At 37.6% G+C, this 18,133-nt stretch overlaps 1 long non-coding RNA gene across 2 annotated transcripts; it reads right to left on the bottom strand.

The window, feature by feature from the left end:
- Window positions 1–159: 159 nt before the first annotated feature.
- Window positions 160–18,021, bottom strand: LOC135290634 (uncharacterized). Of its 2 annotated transcripts, none has more exons than XR_010353400.1 (4): window positions 17,548–18,021; window positions 16,168–16,249; window positions 15,371–15,441; window positions 160–769 (listed from the first exon to the last, which is right to left on the bottom strand). It is a non-coding gene; the product is annotated as an uncharacterized LOC135290634 (long non-coding RNA). The 2 variants fall into 2 exon arrangements; XR_010353399.1 differs by having other exon boundaries at window positions 160–755.
- Window positions 18,022–18,133: the final 112 nt, after the last annotated feature.

Genomic DNA, 18,133 nt, shown 5'->3' with positions numbered 1-18,133 from the left:
AAAGCACTCCACATATAATGGAATAGTGTATTGCATAATATTTATCATCTTTTCATCTTTCCTAAAGTAGTTTTGGGGTTTTTTTAGGCTGTTAGGGAAAAAAATGAAAAACCAGAACCCAACAACAAGAATACAATTTTTATTTATGAATGATGCAGAACAGCTGTTAGTACACAAAGATAAATGTATTCAAATCATGCTGTATTTATCTCATTAGAACTTTTGCTTATATCTGGTAGAAAAAGGCAAATTGACTATTTCTATATGAACTATAATAGTCATCTTCTGGTAAAGTTCATGCACATGTTCAGAACAATTAGAAAGCTAGAGTGGATGTAGTAGTTTAAGACAAAATCTAAGACTCAGTCAACAAGGATGCAGTTTGACATTTAAATAGCTGACCTAATTTTTAAATGAGCTGCGTGCATGCAATATCCATAAAGGTTAATGTTTTTATAAACAAGCCTTCTGTAAAAATTTTTTATTATCATTAAGCATGCACAAATTCTTTATGAAATAGGTTCGGAACACATAAAAGTATCATGGCCTAAAAAAAAATCAGTTTCAGGAAAACGAGCAGCTCTGGAATGTGGCACTGGAGAACACAGGGAGAAAACTTGAGCCAATAAGAAGAAAAAGTGGTGTCTAGGTCTTCTCTGTTGTCAACAGTTGCATGAAAGATTGAAATCCAGCTGTCCCCTTGCGTCCTTTCTGATCCATCATGCATCATCCAGGCTTGTTCTAGCCTGAAAAAACTGTAGAAAGATACCTTTAAAAAAAAAAAAACAAAAAAAGACTTCTACTGGCTACCAAGAACTTATTTAAAGTTTTCTACAAATATTCCGAATTATATGAGCAGTATTTGGAGAGATGTAAAATCCATCACATGGCATACGCAATGACCTGCCCATATGACCTCAGCATGGTGTGGTAGGGCCAGCACAGTGAGGGTCGTATGGGCAGCTAAAACATGTTGCTCTTCTGTGGCTACCAGTTTCCCAGATTGTCTATTACGGTCAATGAAATCTTGATTAAAAGGCTCTCTTAGGTCTAATCTGAGTGGAATCAGGGCCCTGGCCATTCCTAATTTCAACACTGTGTTGCTATTTTTCAGTGTTTCTAGGAGGATGATTAGACTGTGATGTGATGGTAATAGCTGAAGTAATACGTTCAGGAAAATTGAAGGAAAAGAGTGAAGTGTCACAGATAATGTGATAGAAAGTGCAATCACACAAATTCCACCCAGGAACATAAAAGGAAGAGAAGAGAAAAAGGAATCCCAGTTAGTTGGCATTTACAGAAAAAGCACATTTCTGCTGCGTTCAGCCTGTGCAAGAGAATGCTTCATAAAAAATACTTTAAAATTATTTCTTATCCCTACATCTACTCAAGTACTGTTGCTTTGCAGCCGCTAGTTAGAAGCTCATGGGACAAAATTGGCACTTTTGGGCATTGTTTACTATAACAGTGTACAGCCAGTTATACTGGTCTTAGGATAGGAAACCTGTCCATACAAATGTTCCAGAAATATACACACAAACAAATGGGAACAAGGTCTCATCTGCAAGAACACAAAACCAATTTGTGGAAAGAAAATTCTCACCTCTGTGACTGCTCACCACTTCCCCCTCCCTGGATCCATGAAAAAAAGAAAGTGTTTTCTGAGCTAGACCAATAAGTTCATTAATTACACATCTAGTATATAACTATAACAGCCTTGTACCCCACATGTGGGTGTTTTAAGGCAGTCAAATAACAGCACCAATAGCATTAATCCCTGTGGTAATTATAGTGATCAAAGAAACAGAGAAAAATTGTAGGTTTCAACTGAGGAAGCTGCTGGTTAATTTGTTTGCTCCCTGGGATATGTTGAGGGACTAATTAGCTAAATCACAGTGGGTTTTAAATATGTATGTATTTCCTAGAAAATAATTAGTTGTTTCATTAAAAAAATAATGAGGTACCGTAGATGGATATGCAACGTTAGAAATATGTGGACAACAGAATTAAGATTCTTGGTTTACTTATTAGTGCAGCTTCTTTCACATGATTATGAGTCTACAGCTTTGCTCACTTGTTATCTCCCACTACAGCCTATTCTATATCTAAATCTGGAAGTGCATTGTCTTCTGTTTACATTCTACTTTGGCTCTGTTCTCAAAGACTGATTTTGCTCCTAGTTTATACCAGCATGCAAATTGCATGGCCTTTTCCCACTGCTGATTCTTGAACCACTCCTGGCAGTTTTTGAGAATTTCAGAGGGCATAACCCAAAAGCACAGGTGCCACTTCAAAAATTTACCACCATAAGCAAGATCACTGCTCAAGCTGAGAGTCCAGAAATATGCTTAGAACTGGTCAACTTGATAGTTGTGATATAATTTAGAAGTTTAGGTGTGTTGAAGTTCTGTCTGTAGTTGTTAGATATATTTCTATATCACCTACTAAGTCTTTGGATACTAGAAACTTTCCTCACTGGTTAATGTTGATGTTGTTATCATTTCTGCACTGTGTATTTAGACATGATTAGTATTTTAGAAAATAGGAAAACAAATTTCAATGAAGTGTTGTTGAAGACATAATCTGTGGAGATTGATTTGCAGGCAGTGGACTTCTGCTCTCGCAGAGGCATGCTCACTTCTGGTGAGGAATGTAAAAAGGAAATAGAGTAGATGCAAGTAAGACACATGAGATATGTGCAAAATATCAAGACAAGATTGTTATAAAATTATAAACGTAGATGAAAATTGGGGGATGAGGAAAAATGGGGTAGAGAAAGTTAGTACTCAGCTAGCCAAAAGAAAGAAAAGATAACAGCTTTCATTACAGGTGTAACTCTAGCTGAGAACATAACTTCTGGACATTATTAGATCATTATTATATCTAACAAAGGTTAGAGAAAATGTACATAGATCTCTGAAGAAAACACAAATAGACTGATGCTAACAATGAAAACTGGGACCATTGTTTTGTGGCAGTTGTTGAGTACATTTAGACTTGTTTCTTACAGAAAGAACAACAGCCTAAGCAGCTGTTAAAGCCAACAGTGTTTCCTCTGTTTTTGTGAAACTTTTTCTATATATGCAAAAAGGAATTGTGTGAAAAGGACCCAAATAACATGAATGATGTATAGTAAAATTCTTGTCAAGACTCACTGTGAGAGTAACTAATTACATTTCTCAATTTGGACAGTGAAAGCAATGGTAAGAAACTTAAATAATCATTATATTTTGATATTGTACCTCCTCCTCCTCTCCATACTAAACTCGTAGGAGTAAGTGGGTGGTAGAAATATCACAGCACTCTGGGATAATATGACTGCTCTGGATTATTTCAGCAAGGTAACTTCCCTTTGCTAAGTACTTCTACGTCAGATATCACACAAAATATCCTTAGATTATTTCATGCTACTCAGAGCAGAGTATACAATACAGTATTTCAGAGAATAGAAACTATTTCATAGAGTTATTAATAAAACAACTCCAAGATAGGCACCCATTACTTGCCAAAAGTAGATATACCAATATTAGATACATTCCATTGGTATTATACCTAGCAACTAAATATCAAACATCTGTTCTTTGTTCCTTACATCTTCTTCTCCTTCATATTTGCTTTTTTCCTCTATTTACTCCTGTAAGTGCGTTGTTGAATTCTTACTTAGTACCTTCTCTCAGCTGTATGTGACTACTTTAGACAACAAGAAATGAAAATGAAATCCTGGTCTTGACCCCTTAAGTCTTTGTGAGATACTAACCAAAAATTATACAGGTGTTTGGGTGTTTCTTTCCCACCATGAGTTCCTTACATTTTCGTTATGTTATGTAACTTACAATGCCAAAACATCAAGGATTGCTCATTAATTTTTGCTGATACTGTGTTAGTACACAATAAAAAAGGTTGGTGACAGCCTTAGGGGACTATTCATTATATCAGAAAGCACAGATTGCATTACAGAGTCTACAGCGAGGATTGCGAGGCTCCATTTCAAGAAAAGGATACAGGGAATAGTAACCAGCTCTAATAAAAGCAAATGATAGAAAAAAGGAAAAGGGGATAGGGATTCTCCATCATACCTTGGCCTTGGTGAAGATTTGGAGTTGTTTACTAGGGGCTTCTTCTACCAAGCTGCTAGTAAATACTATAATATCCTGTAATTTTGTAATGAAATGCTGTGAAATGGCTGTTGATTTTGAATGTGCTTTAAAGTGAAACAGCTGCTACAAAATCCTGTCCCGATTATATTTTGCATGTTAGTACTTGAGGGAACCAGTGAACTTCTGTTTAGGATGCAGCAATTTCTAAGACAAAAAGGTTAGTGATCTAATTTCATAGCACCAGATGACAATGCATATGCACATAGGTAAATCACTAGTGTGGCTGGATAGTGCTGGTTGTTCTCTGTGTGGCTGCCCATGATCTGAGGACCGTTTCTTATGGTGGCCTATTTCTTATTCCAGCATGGATCTAGATCTCCCCTGTACCTGAACTGTTTCTGCTTCCCAACAATACCTCATACTGCAGAAGTACAGCATCTATGAACAAATTAATTCAATTTTTCTGTTTGCTTGTACAAAAATTACTTCCAGCACTATAAGACAGTACTCAGGCAAGTATACTTTCCCTTGAAAACAAATAGGACTGTTTGCTCTGGTTTCTAAGACCACACTACAGAACAGTACGTGGCTAAAAATGCTGCATATTATACCAAAAATGCTAACTAAGAAAACTGTAATGGTGCACAAAACACCAAGTACTCATGGTGCATCAAAATTGCTGCATTATGTCTCTTCCAGACTACTATAGGGGTTGCATTTATTGAAACAAAAACCCAGTAGGTACTTTGCACTCATATAAAGGCTGCTCATAATTTGCTGGCTCTGTAGGAGTCTCTTTACACTGTGCTGCAGGCTCAGGACTCTGTGAATTGCATGTATTAATTACATTGCTACCAGAAAAGCAGGAGGTTAGCTGGGAAGCTGAGTTAGCAGGATTCATCCACTATGAATTCCTTACAGCAAGGTAGTATTGACTTCAGGAGCATATTTTTAGATGATCTTCATCCTTACACCAACATGGTTAAAGGTTGTGGCAGTGGATCTAGACTAAATTTGTTTCTAGAAATAGGCAGATGATGTAATTTTTAGAAAATCAGAGTAAATATTATTTTCTTTTCCAACTCAGGTAATGCTCTGGTTTTATTAGCTAAGAAAAGAAAAGAAAAGAAAAGAAAAGAAAAGAAAAGAAAAGAAAAGAAAAGAAAAGAAAAGAAAAGAAAAGAAAAGAAAAGAAAAGAAAAGAAAAGAAAAGAAAAGAAAAGAAAAGAAAAGAAAAGAAAAGAAAAGAAAAGAAAAGAAAAGAAAAGAAAAGAAAAGAAAAGAAAAGAAAAGAAAAGATATTGGTTTTCTTTAGGGTTTTTTTAGTGAAAAATTAAATGAGTTTTACAGCTGTTATCTAAATGTGAGAAACCGGCTACAAATGTACAGTAGGACTGTGCCATTATAGACGCTTTAACAAGGTTGTGTGTATTTTACCAATCTTAACTTCTACATGCCTACGTGCAAAGCAAGCAAGATGCTGCTGCACAGAACATGTTCTCAAAGCTTGTTTCCTAGCATGCATTCAAAACTATAGCAGCCAGACAGACATCCATGAATACCCTAGTGATTATTCATAGACCTAGACAATTGCCTTGATTTTGAAAGCTAAAATCTAACAACATAACAGGCTGCTACTGTTGAAATTATTGATGTGGAGCTGAATAGAGAAGATGCATTTTCCAGACAAATCATTTGGACATACTAACCCTTGAAGACAAAACCCAAACAGACATTAAACACTGATTTTAGCACCTTTTTACAATTAATTTAAAATGTGTATGTTTTTGAGCTATTTATGCATTACGGACAAGAACCAAGTGCTTGCAAACACTTGAGCCTTTTGTGTTCAGAATTAAGTATTTTTAGAAAATATTCAAAGGCCTTTCCTCCCTGGCGATTGTTTTAAGAAAAAGTTGGACTCAAGATGAACTTTGGAGGAGGAGGAGGAGGAGGAGGAGGAGGAGGAGGAGGAGGAGTGAGAGGAGGAGAAGAAGGAGAAGAAGGAGAAGAAGGAGAAGGAGAAGGAGAAGGAGAAGGAGAAGGAGAAGGAGAAGGAGAAGGAGAAGGAGAAGGAGAAGGAGAAGGAGAAGGAGAAGGAGAAGGAGAAGGAGAAGGAGAAGATTGTCTTTGTACTTTAAGGTACCAGATTAGAGCTTCAGCAAGAGATAGGGAACCCATGTGGAAGTGCTGCTAATGGTAGCACATTATAAAAGATGGCTATGATACAAATGAACAGTTTTTTAGGTTTAGTTTAACAGTAATGATTCCACAACCAATGAAAATCACAGTCTAGACTTTGATCTGGACGTAGAAAATAAATAAATTATTTATGTTTTTATTCTGAGCAAATTCTTCCTCCAACTGAAGGTTTAAATTTTGCAAAGGGGTGATTGAAAACGATGTCCCTCTATCCTATAAACAGCATAATATCACTGACTCCATGAAATAACTTCAAATACTTTCACGACTACCTGAAATACCTGGATACACATGGTAAATAAACTGAGAAGGGCAGCAGTCCGAGAATTTTTTCTCAGAAGGGTCAAAATTTAAGTTGGTCATGAGATAAAAAGGAGAGTGGTGGACAACTACAAATTACAATTGAGGACTTAAATTAGGTTCAGTGAAGTTAAAGAACTAAAACCAAGAAAGAAAGACTCATCTACCGATATCCATCTGCCTATTTTGTACAAGACACAGGGATTGAAAAAAAAGCACTGAAGTTGCCAGAATTAAAATGCAAAAAGCTCTGTTGTGCTTTCCATTTTTTTGAAAAAAAAAATGTTGAAGATTGCAATTACTTGAGAATCTAATTGCTTACTATCATCCCACAGACAGCAACAAAATAGGCTCAGTGTCAACAGTTTCAAACCTTGCTTATATATGTCCTGAGAAGAATCATGCAGCCCTGCATGGATGTTAGGTTTATTTAAATTTTGCCACAAGGCACTAGAAACTACATTTCAAATAATTTTCAGGATTATTTATAATCCCTAAAAGTATAAGTCCCAATAGGACTTCTTCCGTTTCTACTTTATAATCAGGAAAACAATAAACAGTACAGTGAATATTTAGATAAGCTGGAGATATTTTTACTCTATTATTGTAGCTATTCTGTTGCAGAACACAGAAAACAAAGCAGTTACCAGTATTTAGTGAGCATTTTGCACAAGAGCCAAACAATCAGTCATCTACACGCTTCTGTCACTATTTTTTCCACTATCTTTAGAATCAGAAAATCCAAGTGGAATATATCCAAAGATGAAACTAGATTCATCCACCTCAGAAAAAGGTATGTCTTCACAACAGTCTTACCTGGGAATTCAGAAAGTAGTCTCTTGTGTTAAATAGCACTTTTATATATAGCCAAAAGCTGAATTGAACTTCACAGAGAAAATTGTGAAAGAAGAAAAATACTAAATGTAGATTAATACAGAATGAGGATGAAAGGAAAATAAGTAAAGATGCTCATCCTGGAACATTCCACTATCTGAAAGACTTAAGACACAGAGGCCAGATAGCTATTTGTATGAGATAGTGTCAGCACATAGAATCTCACAGAACATTAACAGGTTTTCTCTATTTCCACAGCTTACCTCTCTAATATGACAATTCCTTACAGAAAAATGTTGTGCACATTTTAACTGATGAAAATCAAGATTCATTGTAAAAAACTGTCACTCTATATGCATACAAAAATAATCTTCAGCAAAACCTTTAGTATCTCGTGATGTTGGGGGAAGGGAAGATGTTTTCTGTTTGATCTGTGCTGTCTGTATCAAGGCAGCACTGTGAACAAATGCTGAGGAAGTGTTCTGCTTCCCTTGCAACTCAGCAAGACAAGATATATAAAATCTATCCTCAAGGGTGGCATGTTCTGTGGCAGCTGTTCTAATGTTCATGGGCTTGTGAGATCAAACGTTTTTACTGAAGTAACTGATGACTTGCAGGCTGACAGAGAGACCTATAATCAAACTGAAAGAAATAATAATTATGTAAATTGAAAGCATCTGAGAAAATAGAAGGGTTTTGGTCCCAATAGCTATCTGTGAAGCATGTAAAATGTCACCTCAAAAGTTTCTTATTTGAAACAACTAAAAAGAAAGTATTCATTTTCCCTTTTTCAAATAATGTGGGGATTTTTTTTCCATTTAGCTATAGATGGCAAAATATGTTGCAACTTATTACAACAGACAGTTCAGTGTTATTCCAGAGTTAAAAATTAACTAATTTGATCATTATTTGAGTCATCTAAAGTTATCATCCTGAATAATAACATACTTGCTTGTGATTGTTCAGTGTTTTAAAATTAGAAATTACTGACATGACAAAGCTAAAGTTTGTGTTGGTAACAGAAATATCAAATTTTCTCACAGGATAAATGAGTACCAAAATAATGAAATTTCATTTTTAAATGTGTGGTAACATCTGATATAAGTGTTCAAATGATCCATTCTATCAACCCTAACAGGTGTAAGAGGCAAACAGGCAAAGCCTCTATTTGCCACAGGGGTAAAGGGAATGCTATCTCTGAGATTGTTTGCAGACCTTCAGAATCAACAACTTTGAATTAGATTTCAATATAAAACATGACAGTACATTACACAACAACAGAATCATCTAGGCCAGAAAAGACCTTTGAGGTGCTCAAGTCCAACTTATGACCCAACACTACCTTATCAACTACAGCACCCAGTGCCACCTCCAGTCTTTCCTTAAACACCTCCAGGGACAGTGACTCCACCACCTCCCCAGGTAGCCCTTTCCAATGCCCAATCACCCTTTCTGTGAATAAATTCTTCCTGATATTCAACTTAAACCTCTCCTGGCAGAGCTTAAGAATGTATCCTCTACAAACAGCAGAGACCTTAACTAGTACAATCTTCCTCTAGAAAAGTAAAAGAAACTAAATGACCTGCCAAAGTCAGAAAGGAAGAAGGCAGACAAGACAGGGAGGCAACAGCATCCACCCACCCTAAACCACACCCTGGTATCTACAAAAAAAAGAAAAGGCAACACCTCTCTCTATTTTATTAGACAGAAGCCTTTTTTAGCCTATTAGTTATTTATACCAGCAGTAACTTCTGTGGACTACAATATCAACTTAATTTCTAAAAAATGGGAGGGTGCAAAAATATTACTTTATTTTATTTACATCCTCAGATTCCAGCATGAACGCAAGTGATAAATTTCAGAAAAAAAATTTTTAGTGCCTTCTGCCCTTTGAATGTTTTAGTGAAAACATTCAAAGAGGAAAAAAATTAAAAGTACTTGGTAAATTACTAATATTTCATAGAAGAAAGAGAAATGAAAGATAAGCCTTTTACAAAGATGTAGCTTTCAGAGATGTGTTACAAAATAGTCTTTTTACACATCTACCATTATATTTTGTTTACAACAGGCTTCCTTCTTATTTCTTCATAATCTGTTTGAAATTCTATAAAAAACAAAATTCTATAAAAGCCAAAATTCTTCTGATAAGTGATATTCATGGAACAGATTAAGGTTTTCCTAAGACAATGAAAATTCCAAACACATGCTTTTGTTTAAAGTAGAATTTTTTAATGGGGTCTCTTCAAGGGCCAGACACATATTTTGAAATTTTTTCAGAAGTGATATGGGAGAGACCCGATAACATATGAGCATGAATACACCCAATGCATTCACAGCTGCTTTAAAAGAGGCTATGGATATTTTCCATACCTGTCTGCCGTTTTCTAGGTAACTCATGACCTGCAATTTCCTTGCTATTTTTCCCCTGGACAAAGATTCCTAACCAAGCAGAAGTAAGAATCATTAGGGCAAACATGATGAAAGTAGAGGACAGAGTAAGCAGTTTTCAATTAATTTATTCTATAATTACAGTGGCTTTCTTTTGACTGAAAAGAAAGAGTCAAGGACACTGCTTAATTTCAAGGTATTATGTTTAGGTTGAGAAGTCCTTTTGGAACTGGTACTAACCATGCCACAGCCTTCATTTAGAGACCCCCATTTCCCCTCTAGATATTCACACTGTGTAAAAGAAAAGTGGAAATTAAATATCAGCTGTCACCCTACAGTGTACCCAATTTTTTCTTACCTAATTCCAAACACTGGAGAATTAGAAAGGAGCAACTACATTGGCAAGGCTGACTGTGGTGCTCTATAGTGCCCATCAAGGTTCCCTTTCCTTTTTTGGATCCTCTCTTGTAATTTGCTTGCAGCTTAACCTAGACCTCTTGAATCATTATTTGCTGATGGGAAAATCTACTACAAATAACAAGAATGACGTAAGGAAAACCTGTTTCTGGAAACTCCCATAAGAGACTGTTCACCCTACCTAGTCCCTTCCCACAACTTACTGCTGCCAGAATATCTCCTGAGTGGTTTCTGTAAAACAGAGCCTTTGTAGTACAAAGTGGTCTGCAGCTCTTCCTCACCAAGCACTTTCCTTTGCTTGTTTGTCACATCCAATTTTCAGCAATTCATCAATCCCTTTTCCTTGTTAAGAAGCTTTTTAATGAAGGTTATTGTTTGGCGGCACTTTTATTTCAGGTGTTTTCTGCTGCAAGACCACTTCTGGAACAGTGTATTAGTTAATGAAAAAACTGATAAAACCTATAAAAAGTGAAGTCTGTATATAGCCATAGATGACTATTGCAAACCAAAGTATATTGGTCCTCTTTCTTCCAGGGAGAAAGTATGTGGCTATAGAAAGAAAAGAGCTTATGACTACAGAGAAAACAAAAAGCTGGCAGAAAAAATCTGCCAGGCTGGAAGCCACCAATGACAAGTTCATCCTTAGACGAGGGAAATATGTCAGTACTGGAGTAGCAATGCTGTGAATGAGTGTTTTATGTCACTCAAAGAATCATCAGCAAACGTGTTGGGAAAAAGCAGTTTTAATATAGTAGTGACAGCATGACAGAGTTCATTGCCAAGGTCCATTCTACTGCTAACTATACAGTTAAAGTGTGCAGAGAAAAATCTAAAATCAATCAATACAAACCCAAAATCAATTTCAAATGATCTATGCAAAGGCTGGGGATGGAAAAAGGATAAAGTGGGAAAGGGTAAAGATAAAAAGGCATGAGGAAGACCTTTCAAGTGAATCACAAGTTTCAGAGTTTGGCATGCCTTGCCAAACATAGCCTCAGACTTAACCAAGGGTTTAAGCCTAAAGGTTTTAACTAGACTTCAATCTAGCAGCACTAAATTGATATTCTGATTTAAATAATTTTAAAACATATTCTATCAAATTTACTATTAGCCCAACAGTAACTCACTTAAGGCCTAACATACCTAACATACCTGACATACCTTAAGAACCTAAGAGAGCAATATTCATAGTACATTTAGCTGCTCTAGCACATTCAGCCTCACACATCCAGAGGCCTAAATGTATGTTAATGAGTACAAGGGTCATTACTCTCTGCTTTCACCAAGAAATAAAACAGTCAAAAGTACAATCTTCAGGTTTACAGAAAACTGCATTATTTAATATGTGCCAGAGGCACTTTACATGAAAGCAACAACAGAAAAAAGGCCTTACATTTACCTTAAAGCACTTTCTAAATTACATGTATTATTTGGCCTGTGTATTATTATTTCTATTCATAATTAATGGAAATGTAGCAATTTTTTGCTAATGGAAAAGAACCACTGCAAAGAGCACTTTGATTGCATTATATTTATTACCCATCTTAGGAACTAAATATGCACTTAACCTGTAATTAAAGGTACACAATAAGAGCTTTGTAAATATTGCAGTTGAAAATGTCCTCTCAACACCACTTAGTACCATTAGGCAAAATATTTGCTCTAAGGACTGTCTCTTTGAAATGCTAGAATTGTTTTTATGGAAGAAAAAAGAAGAAAAAAAGAAGGGAAAAAAAAGCTCAAATGTAGCACTGCCTTTTTTCCTTACAGCTTTCACACTTGCCAAATGCTGTGGGCTCAATCAACACTGCATGTGAAAAATAACAAAAATACAGTCTGTGATGGTCTGAAACTTTCCTCTCTGCTGGGGAGCATGAGGAATGGATCCAAACAGGGAAAAAATCTGATGGGCAAAATCTGTTAGCAAAAAACTTTCAAACATTTTTGCTTGGAAGCTTTCCCATTGCATAAAAACATACAGCAAAGTGGGCAAGGATGCTGAGTCCGTGCTTTACAGAGGGTAGTTTCTCTTGACTTTCCCCAGTTTCTTATCACCTCTGTTTCCCTTTGCCACAACACACTCAGTCCTGACTTTCAGGCTTTATGTAATAAGGAAAGCAGAGGGAAAAGAATTTGTGCAAACATGCTCTTTGCTTTCTGTGACCTCTAAGAGGGCTATGCCTGACCCCACAGGTACATAACCACTATCCTGACAGTGCCACTGGAACACAAAAGGTGTTATGTAAACACAAAAGGTGTTATATTCCACAAAAGGTGTTATGTGTTCCTGCCTTGTGCCTAAACAAGAGCTGAGTGCTTCTCATTTTGTGATAATTGGCAACACAGTTTGACCTTAGAAAAGCTTTCTATTTCAGTTTCAAAAAGAGGAAAGAAGACTAAGCAACATAAATAAACCTTGTCAGGGTCCGCTGTTACTTGTTTCTGCCCCGACAAGGGGAAAAGGTGGTTCTGGGCAGGCCGCGCTTTGAAGAATGAGTTTGGACTCCTGAGTTTTCAGTCTTCAGTTGTGTTTATTATTTCTTATCTACAAAGTTTTTCTGTCTGCCCAGCTGAGGTCTGATCAGCAAGGCAGCCAAGGGCACTCTCTCCTGCCCACGGGGCAGTTGTGTCTTTTACAGTGAAAACTGTGTACAATATATTTACCTTCTGTTTCCAATACTTTTCACCCTTGTTGGCAAGTGCACCTTCACCATGAACCAATCCACACATGCCAACATCATCCTGAACATGGATGCCAAGGAGAAGAAAGAAGAAGGACAGGGCACGCCCAAATCCCTCCATCTTGGGACTCCTGACCCCCATGTACAGGATTCCAAACCCCCCTGTACAACACTCAAAACCCTCCTGTACAGTGCATTTAAATCTATGTTTCACCCAGTGAATATCATCCCTTCACCATTCAAACTTGAAAACCTCTCATCTCCTCATACACAGGTGACACTTCCTTAGAAGAGTCAAAGTCAAGCCACCAGACACTTTTGGCAACATTCCAGGACTTCCGAGCTCCCTAAGGGTTGTCTCGGTAGCTCTGGACATCCGGAGTGATGAAAGAAATTGCAAGTTATCTGCAGAGTTTAAAAAGCATTTCAAATCCAAAAGCAATATGTATTTTTTTAGTAATGAATATCAAAGTTATGAATATCAAAGCCCTAGGCTCAAATATTTAATCATCTAGAGATGATTCATCTTCCAGGAATACGGAATTATTTACAATCATACATATAAATCTTTTAAAAATAGATGTTCTAAAATTGATTTTTCACTTCTGTTTTCAAGATTTTAGGCACTGGATTTGTTTATTAAATAAGCTTGCAATGCCATGTAGATGAGCAGCATGTGGCACATGCTTATAGAAGCAATTTAATTCCTAGTAATATTGAAGAAGAGAGGAAATCTTCATGGCAATGCCATATCCTGATATTACCTGAACAAGCAACAAGAAAGGGTTTGAAAGTGGGATTTGGATGAAATTAGCATTTGTCTTTAAATTACCCACTGTAACAGCTGTCCCAATGTTAATAAAAACTTTGGCACTGCTCTTGGGAAATTCCCTTTCTAGTCTATTTTTATTTCCTCTGAGCAGAGTTACCAGCTGTTATTGTAAATGACTGATTCTGCATTAGAATGTCTTATACCTTTTTCTGGTGGAGCTTCACCACTGGACATACAAGGAGGGGGGAACAGCCATGTTGCTGCAGTTGCAACCAAGTGTTTTTTCTATTTAAGACCTTTGGGAGTCTAACAGTAAGACTTGCTACACGCCACAGTCTGCAGATAGCTTTGAGTGGCATTTCACACATTTTCTTTGGATGTGTGCATCATCTTTTAAGTGAAATAATTTGTCACTGAATCAAAATTGATGGTTAAGCTCAGAATTGGTGGCATTAGAGGACAGGATATCCTTTAGTCCTTAGATGCTGTACCTGACCATGATCATGACAGCTATTTCTTCCACTCTCAGAGTGCAGTCTCTCTCTCAAAATTGCTCCTGGTACTGTGTAACTTGCACAGGATGCTAAGTGCCATGACAAGAACAGACTGACAATCCAGGGAATATGAGGTACGACAGAAGCTATTACAGACGATATTTGGTAAAATTGAGGCAGAAATTTCTCAGTGTTTCTTGCCATGGCATCAATTGTAGCTAAACTTCCTTTTTCGTCTACTTAAAGTTTTAATTTTAATCCAGTAAGTATCACAGAGCAAATTTAGTTGTTTGTTAGAGAAGCTAAAACAAACCCCCTGAAATTAGCTCCATTTCAGATACCCCTACTAGGTGTGAGACTACCTCCTGTTCTCTAGCCTGTACATTTGTTGAAAAACAATATGAGGCACATAGTCTCCCTCATCTGACCTTCTTCCCAAGTTCCACCCATGTAGAAATGTTATGAAAATTATAACCAAAAAAAACAACCCAAAAAAACCCACCAAAAAACAAACAAAACCAAACAAAACAACAACAACAAAAAAAACCTCGCACACCCCCAATTTTAACATTCAAATTAAAAAAAACAATCAAAACAAAACTAATTTTAAAAAGTCAGCCTTGAAACATCTCAACTAAATACAGCTGGCTTCAGCTGCTATGCCTCAAACTGCACATTTCATCAGTAATCTGGCTGCCATATCACGTTCCTGTTTCTCTTGACACAACAGGAAGGTGTTCTCTTCTAAAAGACAGAATAAACAGTGATATTTTAATAAAATTATATGATTAGCATTAAAAGAAAAATTTCTACTAGTCACTCTCTGCCACAGCTGTCAGAGTTGACCACAGAAGCCAGTCGCTCAGTCTATCCTCAGTTCCAGTGCTTCCCACAAGATGTTCACAGTCCTGCAGAATGATGATACTAAATTCAAACATTTTGGATATCATTCATAAATCATATCATGCTAACAGTCACTCTGGCTTCAGTTTAATCTGAGTATTAGTCCTATATTTTTCTTTTAAAGTTCCCAGTGGATATGAGTGCTCCAATGTGCTGTGCACAAAAGCAGAATCAGCTGATATTTCTACAAGAAAACTAAAAAGTAGATGTGTAGATGGACCTGATACAAAGCTTTAAAGCAAATCAGAAACTGGATATCAGGATGCAGATGTCTTCACTCACCATTTTCATTCCAATCTGTAGATGCAGCCACATCTCTGGATTGAATGATACAGTCAAGAGAGAAAAATTTTCTATAAGAAAAAAAAAAAGGAAAATAGGAATAATTTAGCCCCCCATATTACAAAACAAATAACATCTAAACTGATACTTCAAGTATCATATTCTGAGTTCTAATATATTCAGAATTAAGGAAAAAACAAAAAACTGTTTCATCCATAAAATTTCAGGGAATGTAAAATTTGCATTTCAGCCCATTAAAAAAATTACCTGCATAATATTCATTTAAGGAGAAAACTGAAAATTATCAGCATTAAATGTTTTCTGAGGAGAACAGAAACCTAGATGACATAACAGATGTAATTGCACTTCATACTAATTAACTGAGAATTTTCACTGAAATTAATTAGCATCCTATTGGGCATACAAGGTTAGCTAGAGCATAGCTGTATTAACGATTCTGATGATAATGAATCTGAAGAAGATTAAAGAGGAATTTTAATGTGTTGCTCTGTCATTAGTGGTCTGTCCCAGTAGGCAAGCGTCTTGCTAGATTATCCTAGATTCACAAAATTTGGAGTGTAATATGGTTTTCTTTTGTCCTTTTTGCAAAAAATAAAAGGAAAAAAGAAATAAAATATGGAGACTGTTCATACTTGTTCTAACCTGTAATTTAATTTTTGAGTTCATTCACTTCACATTTTATGCCAAGATTTCTTTTGGGGATAAGTAGTCAGTCTGCTATGGTAGGATTAATAAATTATGTTAAACAGCAGGACACCTGTAGTGAACGTACACACCTTCAATTCTAACTTGATTTTCATCTATTCTTGTCCCTTGATCTTCAATACCTTTCTAATTTCACCTTGTTGCTCTAAAACGCTGTCATAAAAAGCAGACATCTGTCACATAAAAGCTGTCATGAGAGGCTATCAATCTGCCATTCTGAGCAGCACAAAAGTGCCATTTTCAGATGATCCTAAGGCTTATTTTTCATACATTATACAGAAGAGTCAAAGAGACACTGTCACATTGTGACAATTCTAGATTATTTGCCACATGGTAAGTACGCCACTTAGTTGAATGAAATGGTATTGAATTCCCACTTAACACCACAAACACAGAAGATAACACATGCCTGCTGACTAAGGAAACCCAAAAGATGTGGGCTTCTTAGAGTTCAGCTAGGCTTTTGATACTGTCTCAGATAGTATCCTTCTGCAAAAAATGTCCAGCACTCATGTAGACTAGTCCATAACATGATGGATGAACAGCTGGCTGGCAGGCTGGTCTCAAATGATTACAACAAATGGGCTTGCATTAAATTAGAAGCCTGTCACCACTGAGGTTCCCCAGGGCTCTGTTTTAGGTTCAGTGGTTTAAAATGTTTTTTATTAATCACACAGATGCAGAAATTGAATATACCTGTCATGATTTGACACTGGCCAAACACCAGGCACCCACAAAGCTGCTCACTCACCCTCCCCTGCCACAGCTGGGCAGAGGAGAGAAAAAAAATCAATGAAGGTTGCATGAGTTATAGAGATACAAAGTGACTTTATTACTGACAAAGTCAGAGGAGTATACTGAGAAATAAAATCAGCCCTTAGAAAGACCTTTTTCTCTCTCAGCCCCTCCCTCCTCTCCACCACCAGCGCAGGACAGGACATGGGGGTTTTGGTCAGTTCATCACCCGAGGTTTTCTTCCCCTGTGAGTCTGTGTGGTCCTTTCCATGGGAGACATCCCTCCGCAAACCCCTCCAGCGTGGATCCACTCTCACGAGCAGCAGTCCTCACAAAGCTGCTGCAACATGAGCCCCTCCCACGGGCACGCAGTCCTCCCAAAACTGCTGTATGTGGGTCACTCTTCCACGGGCTGCACTCCTCCAAGGACAGGCTGCTCCAGCCTGGAAGCAGGGCCCCTCTCTCCACCGGGTCTCCCACAGGATCACAGCCTCCTCCAGGCATCCACCCACTCCGTCCTGGGCAGCTCTCCCACGGGCTGCGGGTGGATCTCATCATCCCCCGTGGATCCCCATGGCTGCAGGGGCACAGCTGCTTCACCACGGTCTCACCACGGCCTGCAGGGGAATCCCAGCTCCGGTGCCTGGAGCAGCTCCTGCCCCTCCTTCTCCACTGACCTCCGTGGTGTCTCCTTTGTTTCCCTCACATGTTCTCACCTCCTTCTCTTCTCTGGCTAGAACAAAAAACCTGTGCCTCCCTTTGGTTGGATTTTCCTCTTGAATCTGTTATCACAGAGGCATTACCACCATCTCTCACTGGCCCAGGCTCTGCCGGAGGCACCCCCATCTTCAGAGCCATCGGGGATTGGCTCTGCCGAACATGGTGGAAGCTTCCAGCAGCTTCTCACAAAAGCCACCTCTCTGGCCATCCTGCTACCAAGAAGCAAGCCATGAAAAACCAACAAATACATTAAATAAATTCGTAGATGATACTAAATTAGGAGGACTCTCAAGGGTGGAGAGATCTGGACAGACAAAGAATAGGAAGCTGGGCAATCACTAGCCATATGAAACATAAGAAAAGCAAATTCTCCACCTGGGATGGGGCAATGCTGTTTATACCTACCTCCCTACATACATATATATATATATATGCATATATTATACATACATACATATGTGGCAAGGTGAACAGAAGTCAGCAGTGCCCTGGCAGCCAGGAGGGCTATCCCTCTCCTGGGGTTCATCAGGCACAGCATCAGCAGCCAGGCAAGAGAGGGGATTTTTCCCCCTTTACTCTGCA

The sequence above is a fragment of the Passer domesticus genome, chromosome Z (assembly GCF_036417665.1).
Source record: "Passer domesticus isolate bPasDom1 chromosome Z, bPasDom1.hap1, whole genome shotgun sequence".
NCBI classification, from domain to species: Eukaryota; Metazoa; Chordata; class Aves; order Passeriformes; family Passeridae; genus Passer; species Passer domesticus.
The sequence above is the reverse complement of the archived record's forward strand: the minus strand, read 5'-3'. Positions and strand labels throughout refer to the sequence as shown.